This window comes from Xenopus tropicalis, chromosome 1, assembly GCF_000004195.4.
Source record: "Xenopus tropicalis strain Nigerian chromosome 1, UCB_Xtro_10.0, whole genome shotgun sequence".
NCBI classification, from domain to species: Eukaryota; Metazoa; Chordata; class Amphibia; order Anura; family Pipidae; genus Xenopus; species Xenopus tropicalis.
Genome location: NC_030677.2, coordinates 71,531,049 through 71,537,401, shown reverse-complemented (window position 1 = coordinate 71,537,401; position 6,353 = coordinate 71,531,049).

The following is a 6,353-nucleotide window of genomic DNA, read 5'->3' as shown; positions in this document are numbered from 1 at the left end:
GTTCTGTTCCTCTAATCTAAAGGGGAAGCCTCTGGTGCATTGTTCTTTTCCATAAGAAAAGAGATCTCCTATTTATCGTCTATAATGTCCTCTAATGTTCTTGTAAATAGTATTATGTCCCTGTGCAAGTGCCTTTTCTCTAGAGGAAAAAACCCAACCTTGACAGTCTTTCCTTATAACTTAAATCCTCCATCCCATTTATCAGTTTAGTTGAATAACTACTGTACTCTCTCTCCAGCTCATTTATATCCTCTGTAAAGATGTCTGTCTTGTTAAGGACATTTCAAAATTCATTCTGCTTACTGTTTTAATTTAAACAACTATACTTTTTTTTGCATGAAGAAGTTCAGACAATAAATTCTAGGAACACTTTCAGTTGAGATTAAAGAATTATTTCTCATAGAAGAAGGTGTGCAATCAGTTTCCTTCTATGTTAAACCTCTGAAAATGTAATTCTTCCTTATCTATAAGTCTGAAACAATAGCAGGAAAAAATGATTATGCTGAGGTGATTATCTGTTAATAATCAGCTCAGTTTTTTCCAGATGGATATGGTAGTCCAAAAGCACAAGCATAATGTATTTTCCAAATCAGACCTTTTTATGTAGCTCATGTTGTTGATAAATATATGCAGCCACTTTAGAAACATTGTAATGAGTAACACCACTTGAAAGATGATACTTACACACAGACGGTCACTGGTGCTGTGTTGGTATTAGAATGTGCCTCTGACGACATTTACATAAAATGCATAACCATATTTGTTACTATTGAAGATGTACCTTGCCCTATCTTATGCTGATCTACAGTTTCATCTAAATCACAATCTACACATAAGGGTTATGTAATAAAAGGGACTAAGTTTTCCCAGGAGAAGAACCAATAGTAACCATCAGCAAGTAGCATTTACTGGTCTCCTGTTTATATGCAAGCATCTTATTGGTTGCTATGGGTTACTGCTACTGGGCAAACTTAGTGCCTTTTATTACATATGGGGGATAGAGACAAGGGCAGATCACCCATTTCTCTACTTGCAAAGACGTTTGGAACCTGAGCACATAATCCTCAGAATACTGATCCTACATTTAACACCATTATAAAACCATTTATAAGTTTTAAGTTATTATAATAGAAACATTAAATTTGCATTATCAGCTTCCTAATGCGTTTCACACTCCAAAAATACATATTGGAGAAAGACATCTTTAATCGGAAAATGTTATCTGTTAATAGCCAGACTTTTCATTATAAGATACATTGTAAATATTTAGCCAGCACATTCTTGGAGCTGGATTTTTAGATAAGGTGTAAAATGACTTCAGTTATTAACCAGGCTATACTATATCCACACACAAATGTAAAAGATTTGAATTGTTTCCAATTATTCATATATATTTATATTTGTGTTCTTTATCTATTGTCAGAAGCTTTATTCAAGTGCAAGATTTTAAGAGAACAAACAAATAAAAATGTAATAATGTTTGATTTCAACTGTGACCTTATCTACTTATTTACAGGCATACTTATACTGATGTAACCTCGCCATACACACTGTTATCCATCCTTTGATGACCTCTGTGGCTGATAAAGCTAATGGGCCGAATTGAAATTTTCTAAATTTTATCCCCTGGGGCAACAATAGGATCACATAGGTTGCTCTATGTAGCTCCATAGGGAGAGGACTGCATTCATGATCTTGACTGAGGAAATTTGCCAGCCAGATCAATCAATATATAACCAAGTACTGATAGAGAGGCCATCATTTTGGCCACATATATGAAACAGTAGGCTGCCAGCTCTGTCCAGTGTGGAAGCCAGTGTATGGCCAGCATAACATACAATAGAGCACAAATAAATACCCGTATATTATCCAAGAGACAACGGACCAATTAAAAAATGTCTTTCTAGAACACCTCGCATACTGTTGACTTGTTGCAACTATTATATGTCTGATATTAGCAATTGTCACCTGTTGCAATTGTAGCAATTGTCTACTCTTATTGCACTACCGATATATGCCTACTGAGAGTTTTAAAAAGACATCCATCAAAACTGCTCATATATTGACAAGGATGGAAAATAAGCAGTTCAGCTGTCATTTCAATGTCACAATAATCACAATGGATTCTCTGCTATCTGCAAATTAGAAATCCCTAGTGAAGTAATCATACCAATGAGTGACTGAAGTTCAGAGTACAAGTCACATGACTGAGGGTACCTGGGAAACTAAGAATATGTCTACCCAAATGTCAGATTTCAAAATGAAATATAAAAAAAAATCTGTTTGCACGTTTGAAAAATGGATTTAAATGCAGGATGCTGCTGGAGGAGCTCTATTAACTGATGCATTTTGAAAAAACATGTTTTCCCATGACAGAATCAAAATTGCTTAATTGTTGGTTTGGGAAGAATTCATGCAAAAACTTGAAAAAACATCTATTTTCTTTCCTCTGTCATTTACAAATGTTCTGATTTTTTTTCCCCTGAGATTTACTATGCATTAAAATGGCTAAAAATCCAAATTCGCCAGATAAAACTTGCCGAGATCATGGTGAAGTCAATGACAGATGCCCCTTCCCTTCCCTAGAGGATCCTTTTTTTTTAGTAGTAGAGATTTCAGTACGACAATTCAAAAAAGTCACACTTTCACGACTTTTCTGTGACCTTTTCCTACGCATACTTTTTCAGTTCAGACATTTTAATAAATGTCATACATGTCAAATGTCAAACATTTGTGAAAACAAGTTTATTCAAATTTAAAAAAGAAAATATGAGAAAAGTTAGAATTTTAGTAAATCTGCCCCTAAGTGTATATCTGTATATACTTAGGGGGCACTACACTGTCACAGGGTTCATCAATACTTGACTGAAGTACTTACATATATGGAACCTGTTATCCAGAATGCACGGGACCTGGGGTATTCCGGATAAGGGATCTTTCCGTAATTCGGATCTCCTACTTTAAATCTGCTAAAACAATTATTTAAACAGTAATGAAACCCAATAGGATTGTTTTGGCTCCAATAAGGATTCATTATATCTTAGTTGGGATCAAGTGTGAATTATTTGATTAAAATGGAGTCTATGGGAAATAACCTTTTTGTAATTTGGAACTTTCTGGATTATGGGTTTCCGGATAAGGGGTCCGATACCTGTATAGATACATCCCTATGACTGCCACACATAGAGAGGCAGATTTATCAAAGCATGAATTTTGGATTGTTAAAAGTACGATTGGAAAAAATTTGGAGCAACGATGATAATTTCTGATGCGATCCGTAAGTTATCAAATTTTCGTATCTGAACGATCGTAAATGGCACAAAACCTTTCTGGCTTTGAAACTTCAATGCATAATGTTGGAAGCCTTCCATAGGACTCAGTGGCACTCTGCAGCTCCAACCTGGCCAAAAGATAGTCACAATACCAAAGCTTGAATGAATTCCGAAATGTTCGTACTCATTGCGACAAATACGATTCATTTGTACTCATTCGGACTTTAATGAATGGGCCCCACAGTGTGCAGTACAGTGAACATATTTGCCATGCTGTGTTTATATTTATGAAGCTGGACAAGACTGGTGCACTTAAAGTGCAAACATAATTGCTAATTTTTATTTGCAGTGAGAATGTCTTTAAAAGATTTTTAAAAATAGCATATTCACAAATAGCGAAAATTTATGAGCACACTCTGCCTCCGAGTTACGCCACAACTTTGGTGGACGAAAAAAAATATTTGCTAAACTGATTTCGTAAATTGCACATTTATATTTGCATAGTGAAAATTGGTGCTATATTGATGCACAATAAACATGCTCAGAGGGCATGCTCATAAAGACTGCAATTGTATTTGCAAATTTTTGTGCACAATTCTCATTTCACTATGATTTCCCCCAAAAATGGATAAATGGGCACAGCAGTGCAAAATGTGAGCGTTTAGGGGAAAACATGCGCAAAACAACCATTTGTGAAAAATATATGCGCTGTACGGACTTTATAAATGATCCCTGTGCCTTCTACAGCTTCTATATTAATTAATTCATTAATTCTGATGGCTTGGAAAGCTGAAGAGCCTCCAGTGCTGAGCATTTTGAAAAAAAAAAAGCTGACATACATGACACGAGCCCAGCAAAGTTTGGGAAAGTATGGGACATATAACAGGCTGGCTGACACACAACAGGAGACCCATCCTTCTAAAATCCAGGACAGGACCACCTGCATCAAAGTGATGTTTGTAGAGACCACACAATTCCTTGCACAATTCCCCTCTTTTTCTCAGCTTCTGCATATACTCACTTTTAGCTCACTCCTAATTCCAACTGTTATGTCCCTTTTTTCTAACCTGTCCTTAGACTGTTTGAATGTTTAATCATTCTTCCTCCTTCGAAAATAATCATTTCAAAATATTCAATATGTACAGAAAATGTTGTGGTTCCCATGTTAATAGTATGAGTAGAGACCAACATTATTTCAGGACATGAACAGCTTAAGCAGTAATTATGTACCTGAAAGTTTGAATTAATAATGCCTGATATTTTATGCTGGCAAAAACTTGTGCTTCATGTTAATCTAGGGGTCATAACACCACTCCCTGCTTTAGAGTTATAATTATCCACCAATACATTGAAAAAAACTCCTCAGGAATTCAGTTGCTGTCATTTAATGAAAACTCAACACTTCACATGAAGTCACCTTTTGTATTTTGACCTCATTTTTTTTAATGAAATCAATCATACAAGGAGTTCATATTAGGCCAAAAATAATTCATGTAAGATAAGTGATTCTCCAAATCACTGCTGCATATTTCCAGTGGAAGGTTCTTTTATTCATATGGATGTGCAAAAGTATTTTGTTGCTAGAAATTCACTGGTTTGAAATAAACATTGTTATTATAATGGCAGTCATTTTAAAACAAATTCACAATCACTAGGTAATTTGTTTATATTTTTGGTATGCAAACATTTAGAGAAACAGGAGTGCCAGACTTCAGCTCCATGCAAGAAATATAAAGTGTGAATATACTTGTTTATGTAAATATTCTCTCTGATTTTACTTTGCAGAAAGTTATTCAGAGGCCAAATTAGGTCAGATTCCTGAGACGAAGTGACTGTGAATTATATTATTTGCATCTCTTTTCGCGTTCTGCCTCTCAATAAAGGCACCCAAGGTGTTCAAATGCTTAATGGCTTTTACTGCGTGAATTTCATGAAACATCAAATATTCAGTCCTGCTGGAGCAATAAAACTGCCTCTGCTTCCCACAGGGAGTGGAGAACTCCTACATTTTAGCACTGTGTAGGTGGTTCATGGCAGGGTACCAGTAATATAGCAGTCAACCGAATGGAAAAGTAAGATTAAAGCTCAAACAGTTGAACAGTTGTCAGTGGGTTTGTTTTATATTCATTACAAGCCTTTTTTTGCATTAAGAATGTTCTTGTCTACTTATATATTCATTTTTTTAATGCCTTAAGAATAAAACTAATATTAGTATTCAAAATGTCTTTGTATCCTACACTGAGATGCTGAGAAAACACAGCATGCACTTATGTCTATGTTATATAGGCTACATAAATGCTATGGCATTTTCCACATTCTCACATCAAAATGTTTATTCTCATACTGCTCTGGAGAAATGTGATTCTGAAATAAAAAGTAAATCCTTCTATTATGGTAGCCACATAGTAACACCATCACTTAAGACTGACATTTGCCCTGATGTCATGTAAGATTTAAGAGTTAAGGCATAGGTAATACTCTGGGCTACTAGTTCCTGGTGGTCCAACCCTGGAACAACTAGGAGAAGGGGTGGTTATTTTATGTGTATGTGGGGCTTTCATTTTTAGACATATGCAAATAATAATTTTTTTAATTCAGTCTTTCTCATCCTGTGTTAATGAACCCTCTTAATTGACAAAACTTAAGGCACCAAGCCCACCTATCTAATAACTAAGATATGATAGATATACAGTACCTAAACTCTATACACGATTCTGTACTCAATATAGGAATGTTGTGCCTCTCTTGTCTTCAAGATGTCCATAAATGAAAATCGCAGCAAATTCAAATTAAAGGAACAGTGACACAAACACGAAGAATGAACATGACATATCAGTTATTTTTATTCAGTGCATAGAAAAATGCTCCTCTAAATAATAAGTTCTAATACATTACAGCGGGGCTGGAACTAGCAGCAGAAGAGGCACATGCCTAGAGTGCAAAAGTTGGGGGGTGCCAGGCATGTACCCTTGCTGCCATCCAACCCTGAGTTCTGGCTCTCCTATCCTCTCTGTAGCTCCCACTCCTCTGGCCCCCAATTCTCACTGTTGAATTGAAGAGAAGGAAGGAGCGGGAGGGAAG